This window comes from Zalophus californianus, chromosome 3, assembly GCF_009762305.2.
Source record: "Zalophus californianus isolate mZalCal1 chromosome 3, mZalCal1.pri.v2, whole genome shotgun sequence".
NCBI classification, from domain to species: domain Eukaryota; kingdom Metazoa; phylum Chordata; class Mammalia; order Carnivora; family Otariidae; genus Zalophus; species Zalophus californianus.
Window position 1 is genome coordinate 66,076,586 of NC_045597.1, and position 14,713 is coordinate 66,091,298.

At 39.9% G+C, this 14,713-nt stretch overlaps 1 protein-coding gene across 3 annotated transcripts in view; it reads left to right on the plus strand.

The window, feature by feature from the left end:
- The window catches only part of DCLK1 (doublecortin like kinase 1), a 340,291-nt gene that overhangs the window by 23,235 nt on the left and 302,343 nt on the right, over positions 1–14,713 (plus strand). The gene's annotated exons all lie outside the window — the stretch shown is intronic.

The following is a 14,713-nucleotide window of genomic DNA, read 5'->3' on the forward strand; positions in this document are numbered from 1 at the left end:
AAAATTAATGGTTAATCTTTATTAAATAGAAGACAAGTTCTTGAAGGCTAACACACATTCAAATTTTATGAATTAGAAATAGATGCAATTACTAGAAAGAGTGTTAGTCATGAAAGAATTCCTCCTCTAGGGATCCATTCAAATGCTCTAAATTACAAAATTCATTAGGAAAGAAGGAATATCTGCCAGTTGTTCATTTATATTCACCAATCTTCTGCTTGTCTCATAAAACTTGTCTCCTCCAAGTGTCATGTGGAGAAGAATTCTGAGGGATAAAATTCTCAATCTTCTAGATCTAAGAGGGTGTAGCCTGACTGTCATTGATCAAAAAGTTCATTGCTAGCTTACGAATTATAGCAACATAAGATGGCAGGGCTCACATTTAAACATTTGAGCCCTTCAGTGGCTCCTTTTGTAATAAGTCACTCAACCATCTTGTAGTTCTGCAGTTTTGTATATTGGATTTTCTCAAGATGACAGCTTACCTATTTTCACAAAAAGTAAAATTTACAACAATGAATACAAATTGATATATCTTCCCCCCCACTTCATAATTTTGGGGGTTCCAAATTGCTGCACACTGAATCTAAAAATGAGCTTTAGTTATGTTAGCTAAATTCTGCCATCAACTCATTTGTTTATTCCAAGAATGAATTCCTAGATTAGGTACTATGATGTTCTCAATAGTTTTCTTCTTTTTAGGAATTTAATCTAATGTCTGTATTTTATAATAGCTGTTTTGCTGTTGTTTACATGTAAATAATACAATGTAATGGAAAAGAATCCAAGGGTTATTGTCAAAAGACCACAATTCAAGTCTTGGTTTGGCCAGATTATTTATGTTTTTAGCAGATCACTTCACTGAGCCTCATACTCATCAGTAAAACACAGATAAAATGATCACTTCTGTTTCATAGAGTGCTTGTGGGGACAACTATAATAATACACTTGAAAGCAATTTTGAACTATAATAATGATCACAGCTTTATTTGCATTATTCTAAGTGTCTTGCATGTATTAACATGTTTAATCCTCATAACAGCTCGATTACTATCTTTGTTTAACAGAGGAACAGAGGAGGATGCTAAGGCACAGAACTTGTTAAAAAAAAACAAAACATGTCCAAGACCACACAGATATAAATGGCAGAGTTGGGATTTGAACCTGTCTCTCTCCAGAGCTCATTGCTCTTAACCACTGTACCACAGAAGATTATATTAAAACACTAAAGGGATGTACATATACTGAGAAAGAATTTTCAAGTGAGTGATTTGTCCAGGGAATATCATCTGAAAGTTTTCTGCTTTGTATTGTTTTCCTGCAGTCATTCTGCTGATGGTTTTATTCAGCTTTGTGTGTGTGTGTGTGTGTGTGTTAGCATTCGATTTGCTGTTGTGGCATTTCCTCTGTTGTGGCATGTTCTCTTCATAGTGGTGAAAAGCTGCAGAGGCATTGGAAGACAGAGTGGAAAGAATATAAAGACTTGTTGCTTGGGTTCCCAGTAGGAACAAAGATGCTTCCTCATGGACCCCAGGAGTCTTTAGAAGCATTTCTGCTCATAAGAGAAATCTGCCCCCGTGAGAGGTTTGTTAGAGTAGAGTGCTTTGACAGCCTTGGCAGAGACCAAGGCTTGATAAGCGTCTGAGAATGAACCACTTTCCTCCAAGCCTTCCTGCAGCATGATGCTCTGCCAGGTGGACTGGGCAGCCCATGCTGCCACCATTTTACCCTCACTGTGGCATCGGGGTCCACGTGCTATCAACAGGACATTATCCTTGAGATCACTCATCTCACCTCTTTTTTTGTTTGTTTTGGTCGTGTAACAACTCTCGTAACAACTCCAAAAATCCAACGCCCAGTGAAGATTTTAAAGGTGATTTTCTTTTTGTATTGAGGAAATAGAATTGCTTAAAAAATTAATAGGTTGAGTGCATTGAGTAAATGAGTAGAGAGCAAGCAACGCATAAGGCAGGGATGGCTTTTCAGATTGCCTTCAGGCAGCTTGTGGGTGTATCCCCGGGATGGGGACTGGTGACTCCGGGGTTTTTGACAACAGAACAGTGACAAATGAACCGTGAGCATGTGCCTGCTGTTACATGGGCTGTCCAGAGATGGCGCTGGAGGGTGGAGGCCACATGCCCTTCTCACGTGTTCCTCCTACCACTCGGCCTCCTTGCTCAGTGGCCTTTGGTTGTGCTTTAAGCCCTAACCAAGAGTTCATTATACAGTGCTTTTGTTATTGTTGTTGAGGTTTTTAGGCCCAGATAAGGAAATCAACATATTGGATCCTGCACCACATAGAAAATATTTTGCAGGAAGCTGTAGTTTCCCCAGATGACTGTTGAGGCTCCTAAGCAGCCCACTGGTGAGCAGACCCTTTCTAACCATTTCAACTCCATTCTTTAGTCAGGGGCATTGAAGCTTCAGTAAAAGGTTGCTGCAACCTTGCCTCCTCCTCACACCTTTCAGGGGGCTTCTGCTCACCGTGTGATCAGGCACTTTCACCAGCAAGGCTGGGAGGTCAAGGAAATGCTTGCCTTGTCTTCATTTCAGTGATGCATTATTTATCTGGGCTTCGATTAAGGGCCCCCAAAGAAGGAAAGAGGGCATCTTCTAGCTAAAGGTTATAATCACGTTCCTTTTCTCCATATCTGAAGGGAGCTTTTGCAGGGTATGAGGATCTTTTCCTCTTGCCCCAGTCCAGGCACTGGATGTTGGGATTTTTCTGTGGGTTATTCACTCACCCTGCTGAGCAGCTACTCCCAGAGATCGTTTAGCATATGACTATTTTTTAAGTGATTGAAATAAACCCAAAAGGTACAAGATTTGCTACAAAAGATACACTCGTATATCTCCTGACTCCTTTTTTGGAACAGCTAATCTGGCTGTCTTGAGCTGTTAAATCTTCTAAATCTGTGATTACTGAATCCTTGCTTAGAAATACAAACAACAGCAAATCTTAGAATAGCTAGTGCCTAAGCAGGCAATTTATACCATAAAAATCACAGATAAGGCACTTCCCAATGACCTCCCCTTCCCCACTGAAATAGAGGAACGATAAACTCAGTTGCTCTTTAAGTAGAAAAGGTATGCACATCCGCATGGTATCTACTCCTCAGTATTGTAGATCCATACAAAGTAGCGGCATCCATTAGTGGCAGAGGAGAAACTCACTCAAAGATGTTATATTTTTATCTTGCAGACACTTCACGTAGATCATGCATTTTGTAAAATCCACCACTGCTAGCGTGCTAGAATGAGCAAACAGCTTATTGTCTTCCTAATACAGGACACACTAGGAGTCGCTGAAAGTAAAGGTACTCATAAACTGATTTAGACTGGTAAACTGTGAGAACAGACGTCATAACTGCTGCTTTCCTCTGTTTGGGTGGCTGTGACAAAATACCACAGATTGGGTGGCTTATATACAACAAAAATTTATTTCTCACAGTTCTGGAGGCTGAGGTCCAATATCAGGGTGCCAGCAGACCTGGTCTGGTGAGAACCCACTTCCTGGTTCAGAAAAAATGCCTTTTGCAGTGTCTTCACATGGCAGGAGGGGCTCAGGTGCCCTTGGGCCTCTTTTATAAGGGTACTAATCCCATACCTGAGAGCTTCGCCCATATGTCCTAATCACCTCCCAAAGGCCCCACGTCTTAAGGCCATCCCCTTAGGGGTTAGATCTCATTATATGGATTCTGGGGGGACACAAACATTCAGACTATAGTGCTGTGTAAAGGAAATCCCAGTAGCTGTCAGTAAGTTCATCAGTTACTACATTGTCTTCTCAGTATCTTTTGATCATTGAATCCCCTTGTCTATTATAAACAAAAAGCTCAAAAGATGCTTGTAAATGAATCATAATAATTGCAGCCATTTATTTTAGGTAATTGGTATATAAGCTTATTGGAATTCAAGAAATGGTAATCTGATCGATAGGAATCTATCAATCAGATATCACAAGATGGTCTTTGATTTTTTCCTTTTGGCTTTTTTTTTTTAAAGATTTATTTATTTATTTGAGTGAGAGAGAGAGAGCGCTTGTGTGCATGCGAGGGTGTTGGGGGAGGGACAGAGAGAGAGGGAGAGAAGCGTAAGCTGACTCCCCGCTGAGTGCAGAGCCCAATGTGGGGCTTGATCCCAGGACCCTGAGATCGTGACCTGATCCCAAACCAAGAGTCGGCCGCTTAACCGACTGAGCCGCCCAGGCACCCCTCCTCTTTTGGTTTTTAACACCTATTTCTAATCTGAAGTAAGAACGATTTGGTTCAACCTTGAGTTTAGAGACCTTAGAACGTTTCTTCCCCTCACACCTTAAAACCAAGTGGTACATGTTGCTACTGCCTCTACCTTGGCTATAGCAATTAATGAGCATAGAAAATGTGGAAGCCAGACGTTTTCAAGTGGAAAGGAAGGAATTTAGGATGTGTCAGGATTTGGTTGGACTAGAAAATGAGATTTTCTGTAGCTGTTGGTAATAGTGGCTTTTTCCCTTTAAAAAAAAAAACTTCTGTGACAGCTCTAATTAACTTCTTCAAGCATATTTAAAACCTTCGTTCTTGGTCGACAGATTTTTTTTTTTTTTTTTTTACTATATGATTTGGTATATTATCTATGTTGTGAAAGTGAATGTAACACCTTTTAGTTTTGTTTGCAATTGATATAAAAACAGTTGATACAAATAATTTAGCTTACATTTTAAAATGTCAAATTAAAATTTCCTGCAAAATCTCAGAGCCACATGTTAAGCCATCCTCATGATTTGTTAGAGCTCTGAAATGATGGGAAGTCTTAGCTGTTTTCAAAGAAAAAGGAGCTTAAGAGTAATCATGATATTTCACTTAGAGAATTAAAGTGTCTGGGATAGAATGGGCTATTTTAGGTTACGTACTTTATGTTGATATTCAGGATTTATAAGCTACACCTGTCCTTACATAGATATTAATTCCCCCAAATAGAGAAGAGTTAAGTCCTTTTGTTCCAGTCTGAGCAACTCTGATAATGTAATTAATTATGTGATCCTGCAGTGATGTATATTTTAAGGCTTAGTCTCAGCAAAAGTCAGTTTTCTGTAAATTGAATACTGATTTGCTATAACATGAATTCTGAGTTCCTCTGTGTCCCACTCTAGGACTGGAGATGTGTTCCCTGAGCCCTGTCTCTAATATGCTGAGGGTGCTTTGGGCACTTTGACAGGACCCTGGGCTTGGGGTCATCGGTGACTTCTGCCTTGCAAAGGGCGAGAGCCCTGATTTGGCCCGTGAGTCTCCTGTACCCTGAGGGAGCATGCTGGAATGCTATAAAGAACTTGGACTTTAGAGTCAGCTGGGCCTGCGCTCAGATTTCTGTCTGAGAAATCTCCCTTGATCTGAAAAATTAACTTAGTTCCCCACTTAACTGATTACTTAAGTTCAAAAATTCTGTATATCGAATCTACTTATAATGAGGGAATTTGCTTTGGTATGCTGTAATTTGAACATGGGTATGTGAAGTAACATAATATGGAGGAAGAACACTAGTTTTTATTATTATTATTATTATTATTTTAAAAAGATTTTATTTATTTATTTGACAGAGAGAGACACAGAGAGAGGGAACGCAAGCAGGGGGAGTGGGAGAGGGAGAAGCAGGCTTCCCGCAGAGCAGGGAGCCCGATGCGGGTCTCGATCCCAGGACCTTGGGATCATCACCTGAGCCAAAGGCAGACACTTAACGACTGAGACACCCAGGTGCCCCAAGAACACCAGTTTTTATAGACTAGTTTCAAACACCTAACTGTCTGTCCTTTACCCCTAGACACAGTGGAATCTATTCTTCCATTGGAGAGAATTAAGTCTCAGATACTCAGTTTTCTCATCTGTACAATGAGAATAGTAACAATACTGCTTTATTAATTGTCATGAGGATTAAATGAACCAATCCACATGACCAAACTCAGCACTGTGGTAGGTACTGAATTATCAGTATTTATTATACCTGAAAAGCTCAGGGTAAATTGTTTTTGAAAAATAAATCATATTTTATGTGCTGAGGGAATGAACTATTTAAAATGATCTTTTGGGGCACCTGGATGGCTCCATTGGTTAAACAGCCAGCTCTTGATCTCAGGTCAGGTCTTGATCTCAGAGTCGTGAGTTCGGGCCCATGTTGGGCTCCACGCTGGACATGGAGTCTACTTAAAAAGAAATGATAAAATGATCTTTTAATGATGATTAATCATATCTGCCTTTGTAAATGTGGCTTTTCACATGAAGATACTTCATAGTGCAATGAGAACAGCATGGAATTCGAGATAAAATGCTTATAAGATCAAATTCTGACTTTTTACTCATTAACTGTGTGGCCTTTTGCAAGTCAGTAACATTCTCTGAATTTCAGTTTCCTCTTTAAAATGATAATATATACCTCATAGTACTGGTGGGATAATTAAGAAAATACACAGGGGCGCCTGGGTGGCTCAGTTGGTTAAGTGCCCCATCTCTTGATTTCAGCTCAGGTCATGATCTCAGGGTTGTGTGATGGAGCCCCGTGTTGGGCTCCATGCTCAGCAGGGAGTCTGCTGGAGATTCTCTCCCTCTCCCTCTGCCTCTTCCCCCCTCACCCAAATAAATAAATAAATCTTTAAAAAGAAAATGTGTATGTAAAGGCCCTGGCTTGACCTAAGGTAGGTCCTCTGTAAATATTAGTCCTTTTCCCTTCTGCTTTCCTAGTCCAGACTTTCTTAAAAGTATAGGACATTTATAGTTGCATAATTTTGTCAGTGTAGATTTGATCATCTTGCATTGTTTCCATTGCCTGTACTATAACTAAAACTACTAATGACTCTATTTTTATCATTCCATTGATTGTCATTCAGTTGTGAATGTAATTTAGTTGTTATTCCTTAAGGGTATCTTACTGGTGACCCATTATACCAATATAGTGATATTAACATTATTATTACTATCACTGGTTGAACACCAGTATGCCTGGTGCTCTGAGCTAGTTGCTCTATGAATATTTATCTCATTGAATCATGACCACAGCTCTGCAGAAAGCAAGAACCTTCTCATTTGTCAAGATTCAGTTCAAAGGTGGCCTTGTCTACAAAACATTTCTTGACTTGCCGGTGTAGAGCCCTCCTTGGGAGAGGGCTCCATTCCTGTCCATTGTAGATAGTCCTGCAATTCTTGATTTTGCTGGCCTGTTGACAGTCATCATGCCATGCCTTCCCCTTTAGAATTTAGAGGATGAGGCTAAGGAAGGTGTCTTCTTGGCCTCTGAATCTCAAGGGCCTAACGTGGTAAATGCTTGTTCAATAAATGACTGAATGGATGATTGACCAGTTGGCCATGCGCTGTACATTTGGCATTAGCGCATTGCTTCCAGGGGTTCTGTGAAGTACAGGTCATGGCCATTTAGGGACTCCGTGGTCCCCGCAGACTGTGGTTGTATGTAGCTGTCAGCCACGGTGGTGCTCTCTGTAGTGAACCACAGCTTGTAAGGTGCTCATCACGGTGCTTGTTTTCTAGCTCAGGCTCCTGCTTCATTAAAGACGCTAGGATAATTAAAAAAAAAATTCATCTGCCAATTTTAGAGCATTTCCCCTGTTGAAAGAACTTTTATTCTTTGGGAAAACAATAACAAAATTTTCACTGTCTGAGCCAGGAGAATTGCTCTAAATCTTCCTGACATTGCCTCAGCCATCCAGTAAATACGGAGAAGAGCTAATCAATATGTCTATGGATTTAAAAATTGGTGACAGGCCAGTAAGAGATTCGCATGAATAGCATCTGGCCCAATTATTGCAGAGATGCAGACCTACAGTGTTCAAGGGTGTTTGTGGTGGTCAAGGACAATATGTTACAGCAGATTTTTTTGATTAGTTTAAATCCTTGAAACTAAGTTATATGAAAGAAGGCAGTTTCAGAAATTAAATAGAACTTAAAATATCCAATTTTAAATCTGGACTATGTTGTAAACAACATGCCATAGAAACAAAGGGACAGATGGGAGATTTATGTTTTAATTGGCTTTTTCTATTATAGGATTAATATAGATTATAGTAAAGAATATTAAAGTAAATGAGAAAATATTAAGATATTAAGATAAAATGACCCACAGTCTCATTGATGAGGTGGCACTCTTTAATATATTGGCTTTATTTCCTTTGTTTAAAAAAAAATTCTGATCCTACTCTGTATATAATTTGGTCTCTTGCTTGTAATTTCATGTGATATTATGCACATTCATGTAGGGAGATGTCTTGAAATTATGAAGCCGTTTCCTCTCTAACTTTGTTATTGCCCACTGTAAGATCCTTGGAAGGCAAGTTGTCTAATATACTTTCCCCTTTAGTAACTCATCTGCAGAACTTCTATCTGTGTTCTGACTTACGGCTGAGAATAGTAGTGTCCTAAAGTCAGATTGAAAAGCAAACACGGAATAATGACTCTTGAGATGTTGTTCAAATATAATCAGTTAGTGGAGGTTAAAAGTATCTCAGAATTCATCCACACGGTCTAGAACCGTCTTGGAAAAAAACTATAGACATTTTCCAAAACCTGCCTGATGAAATAAGTCTAGTAGTTTTCCATAAATACCAGATAACTTAGGCTTATTAGGGCAATGGGAGGACAATAACCATGATCCTTTATGAGTCTTTCCCAGAGGAAAAAAACACAAGGTAATTTTCTGTCCGTGCCAAATCATTTCTGCTTTGTGTTATAACCATTTGTGCAGTTGTGTAGGACAGGAACAGCCTGGGGAAAGAAGACCATGCTTTATTGACTTCTGTATTCTTGGCTACCCTTGTGAGATGCTTAATATTTATTAAATGACATTTCTTTTTTTGTTGTTTTTATTTAAATCCCAGTTAGTTAACACATAGTGTAATATTAGTTTCAGGTGTAGTATAGTGATTCAACACGTGGTGCTCATCACAGTGAGTGCACTCCTTCATCGCCATCACCTAGTTCACCCATTCCCCCCCCCCCCCCCCCCGCATCTCCCCTCTGGTAGCCATGTTTGTTCTCTATAGTTAAGAATCTGTTTCTTGGTTTGCCTGCCTGCCTCCCTCCCTCCCTTTCTCTCTTTCTTTCTTTCTTTTCTTTCTTTCTCCCTTGGCTTGTTTATTTCTTAAATTCCACGCATGATTCTTGATTTTAACTTGTGGCTCAGAGTCTGGTATGTATGTAGTATTATATAACTTTAGGGTCTGGACTGCCCTGATAAGAGATTGTTCTGCTCTTTCTTTTTCTCTACTTGGAAGACCATAAACTAAACTTAGCTTGGCAGGTAGTTAAGATAAAATCAGTATTTTATTTTTAGCAAATCTTGTAGGAAGAAGATAACTCAAGGTAAGCATTATCTTTAAAAAAAAAAAGGTAGAAATTGAATGTATTTTCAAGATCATAGCATGGGAACTGATGTCCGCTTTCAGAGTAATAGTTTGAGAACAAGTAACTAGTTACACACCAGAAACAAGTTATAAAAAGTCCTGCTGTATGCTCAGGTAAACACTTCAGCCACGTTCTTAAAAGCCTTGCTACCAAGAGTGGCCTGAGGACAGTGGCAGTAATGCCACCAGAGAGTCTGTAGAAATGCAGACTCTCAGGCCCCAACCTAGATTTACTGAAGCAGATTTTTAACAAGATCCTCATGGGATCCATATTTTCTTTAAAGATGAAGAAGCAGTGCTTAGGCAACTAAGCAGTACTAATGGAACATTAATCCAAAGACCTAAGGAGGGTAAATCCAGGCTGTTACTTGGTAGATGGAATGACATTAATTTTAGCTTATTTAGCAGTTTTATTTGCATACTGTGAACATCAATGTTAACATCAACTAGCAAGATAGGACCGCCACCCACAATGGTTTGGAAAGCACCATTCCATTAGTATGAAATGTGTGCCCACTGCAGTCCAGCCTCAATGGGCTGCTGGTGTGTGGGGGATGGATAACTTCCTCTATGGAGAATAAATGAAAGTTAAGAGATTCAGGGAAGGCTGAGCAATTACTGTGGAAATGCTGATCCTCATGAGATATTAATGCACATGGTTGCCACAGAGTCCATATGCATGCTGTTAGAAGTTATCTTTATGCTCCCCTCAGTAGGCTGCACAGATTTAATATTTTCCTCATAGTTTTTCTGAATATCTTCCGTGGGGATGATTGGAAGTCATTAAAACTCTTCCCGAGAGTTGATTTTAGATCTCCCAACTGTTGTCAGGCAGAATCTCTATGCATGGGAAAATTCTCAACATGGAAGATGTCCAGAAGAACATGGGGACATTTTTAATATGCACAGGGAATAGAGGGGTACCTTTTGAAAATAATTTCTGGCTAGCATGCCTAGGGATTTAATGGCCAAGAGTCTTCTGTATCACAGACGCCGCTGCTGAGAACAACAATGGATGGGGTAAACTGGTGTGAAATAATCACCTAGCAATCAAAATTGTAGTGGTTTTCTTATAATGCAGCCTGGGAGGTTAAGAGACTGAGGTGATGTACCCTACTTAATTCAGCTGTTGGCTGGCAATGACTGCAAACCACTTCGGCAGATCTGGTTTTGCAAACAGCCACACAATGCCCAGTGACCCATCAACAAGGACTTCTTTGAATGGGAAGGTCAACTCTATCTCTGGGGTTATGGCTCCAAATTGGTGGAAAAAATAAGCTCTAGAAATAAATGGAGTCTCTATACAGAACCAGTAGAAAGTTGATTTTTGCCATTGGCTGATGCAGTGGCTCTGGGAAAAGTAAAATTACATATTTCTCAAGACTTTTCTGGAATTGATGTGCTGTGAAAGGGGATAGCATGGGCATATTGGCCATTTTGTCTTTTAGTAACATCATTATTTTCTTCTATAGCAAAAATTCTTTTTCTCTTTTATCTACCTTTCATGACAAATTGGTAGATTAGGCCACCCCCGTATTTAAAAAATACATCTGTTTAGGGGTGTCTGTGGTGCTCAGTCAATTGAGCGTCCGACTCTTAATTTTGGCTCAGGTTATGGTCTTCAGGGTTGTGAGATCGAGCCTCATGTCGGGCTTGTGCTCAGCATGGAGTCGCCTTGAGATTCTCTCTTTTCCGCTCCTTCTGCCCCTCCCTCTGCTTGTGCCTCCCTCTCTCTATATAAAATCTTTAAAAAAAAATGAAAAATACATCTCTTTATTAAATTCTTGTTGCAATTGGCTACAAGTTATTATTAACCTTATAGGAAAAGAGAAGATCTCGTGGCATATACTGATGCCTCTGTGATACTCTCAGGTGGAGGAAATCTAATCTCATACCTTATTTTATTGTGTAGTGCCCATTGTTAATAGTGGTCAAAGAAGTGAAGACCTGTGGCAAAGTGTGTTAGGTGGACAGATTATTGACAGAGTAATCTTTGATTTTGCAAAATTGGATCAAGAGTTTCACCTGGGTTCTGTTGAGATGGTCATGCTTTAATGTTTTATTTTAAGTGCCTTCTAATATTAAGAATGTGCCTGTTCTTGTAGATTGGTGAGATCAGTAGACATCTGTTGAGCATGGGCTCTGTGCCAGGTGTTGGGAATATCACAGTTTTCTTTCACCGGGTAGTGCGAACACTTGGAAGAATTTCTCATGATGGGGTCATAAGAGGTAGAGTCCTTTTAGGACTTTGTGAATTCACTGCTTGAGAAACTTGCATTTCCGTATTTGTGTGTTCATATAAGTAGGAGATGAATGATATAGTTAATTTTATTTGAGGATATCCTTGTATTATTTGGGAATGTGACTGTCAAAAACCACTCTTAAGCGTTACCTCTGTATTTTAAATAACTAAAAGATATATTCTACTTTATACTATAATTAATAACACTTCCAGTGCATTCAGATTAGAAGTAATATTAAAAGCCTACTTTTGTGAACCAGCACGCTAGTAAATGGCTTTACATTTAAATTAGTTCCTGTGCTGAGAGCTTGTGGCATATTTTTAGAAGCCTTGAAAATATAATAATGTCTTAGCCCTCAGTCTCACCAGCCTGTACTTTCCTAGTGATGTGTACTGGCAGTCAGGTCTGTGAAATGACAATGTATTTCCTCTGTCAAAATGAGATGGAAGTTATTATCAAGACTTTACAAGATTATAAAAATGTATGGGAAATTGACTCAGGGGGTTTTTACCTGGACATTCATACATTTTAGGGCACAAAATGATAAGACGAAGAAGTGGGGGAAGTGTTAATATGTTTTGAGACTCAGCAACAGTAATAATACCATGTTCTCAAGGTTTTAAAATAACTTTTTTTTAAAAGGAAAAATGAGGCCTTTACCCTACGTATTTAAATGATTATATTAGAAATAGAATATAGAAATAGAATATAGATAGAAATTCTCTGGTGTTCCTCTCACCTAGAAGGACCTCACTGTAAGTGGATTCCATTCGTCTGACCTTTCTTTTGTCCTCTTTGCCTTATAATTTGGTTTAACACCAGCTGAAGAGAGTGTGTCAGACCCGTTCTGGGATGTCGCCCTGGCTCTGTGCCAGCAGATGAGCACTGTCACATTGTGTAATGAGTCAAAAATTGGAAGATATTTCGCTGGAGACAGTTGGCATGAGCATTGCTGAGTAATTGGTCCTCCAGCGAGGTACAGGACTGGAGCTGTCCTTGGGTACGAGGCTTTGTAGGAAAGAGAACGAAATCGTCTGTACATCGAACCCAATGCAGGGATAATAGCATCAACAAGAACAGAACAGCAGCTAGTATTTCTTGAAGGCTTACTTTATGCCAGGCCCTCACTAGAGATTTCCCTTTTTCCATTTCAACAAAATTGTGTGATGGACACCATTGTTATCTCTGTGTTACGGGTGCAGGAACCAGGGAGGGGAAAGTAACAAGCCTACCCATGTGGTTAGTACGTGATTGAGGCCAACCTACACTCACAACCACAGTGCCAAACCTGGCTTTATATGGTGTTTTGAAAATGTTTTGAGGGCGCCTCGGTGGCTCAGATGGTTAAGCGTCTGTCTTCGGCTCAGGTCATGATCCCAGTGTCCTGGGATCGAGTCCCGCATCGGGCTCCCTGCTCCTTGGGAGCCTGCTTCTCCCTCTCTCTCTCTCTCTCTCTGTCTCTCATGAATAAATAAATAAAATCTTTAAAAAAAAAGAAAATGTTTTGAATATATAAAATTCACAGGCATCCGTTTTTTTTTGGTAGGAATGCTCATGATTGATTGCTGTTTTATCTACTTTACCCATTGGAGTTTTAAAATACATCCCTTCTGAAATTATCAAATTCTAGTGATCTGTCAATATGAAAGCTTGAGTGGGTTGCCAAAAGAGTGGTAAATGTTGAGAGAGCTACTGGAGTGTCTTGCTTCAATTTCTTCTCAGTTTTTCTTCCTATTTTGATTGTTGGTTGTGAAATTAATCCATTTGCAGTAATTTTAAAAATCATCAAAGAATCTTTTTTTTTTTTAGGTTGTCATAAAGATTTCTATTCCCAACAATGGAAGAAGAATGTTCTTAATGTAACTCATCACCAAGAAATACAACTGTTTTATAGAACGGGAATATTGTTGCATTTTTAAACATGTCGACTTTAAGGATTTTATTTATTTATTTGACAGAGAGAGAGAGAGAAAGCACAAGCAGGGGGAGCGGCAGAGAGAGAGGGAGAAGCAGACTCCCTGCTGAGCAGGGAGCCTGACATGGGGCTTGATCCTGGGACCCTGAGATCATGACCTGAGCCGAAGGCAGACGCTTAATCAACTGGGTCACCCAGGAGCCCCAAACATGTCAACTTTAAAAAATATTTATAGCTTTATTAAGGTTTAACTTTTATACCATAACATTTATCCATTGTAAGCATACTTTTAAATGATTTTTTTATTATTATGTTAATCACCATACATTACATCATTAGTTTTTTTTTTTTTAAAGATTTTTTATTTTATTTATTTGAGAGAGAGAGAATGAGAGATAGAGAGCACGAGAGGGAGGAGGGTCAGAGGGAGAAGCAGACTCCCCGCTGAGCAGGGAGCCCGATGCGGGACTCGATCCTGGGACTCCAGGATCATGACCTGAGCCGAAGGCAGTCGCTTAACCAACTGAGCCACCCAGGCGCCCCTACATCATTAGTTTTTGATGTAGTGTTCCATGGTTCATTGTTTGCGTATAACACCCAGTGCTCCATGCAGTATGTGCCCTCTTTAATACCCATCACCAGGCTATCCATCCCCGCACTTCCTCCCCTCTAGAACCCTCAGTTTGTTTCTCAGAGTCCATAGTCTCTCATGATTTTAAGAAATTTCGAGAGTAGTGCAGCCATCACCACAATCCAGTGTTAGGATGCTTTCACCACAGAAGGTTCCTCATATGCCCACTGGCAGTCATTTCTCACTCCCACCTCCCAGCCCAGCAACCACTGAGCTGCTTTTAAATTGCCTCAGCTTTGGGGTGCCTGGGTGGCTCAGATGGTTAAGCGTCTGCCTTCGGCTCAGGTCATGATCCCAGGGTCCTGGGATTGAGCCCCATGTCGGGCTCCTTGCTCCGTGGAGAGCCTGCTTCTCCCTCTCCCTCTGCCTCTCTCCCTGCTCATCCTTTCTCTCTCTCTCTCTCTCTGTATCTCTCTCAAATGAATAAATAAAATCTTAAAAAAATTTAAATTGCCTCAGCTTTTAAGTATTGACCTCACCTTTCAATATGCCTTTATAGAAAAGACCCTTTTTTGCCTTTGAAGTCATGTGTATAATTACGGATT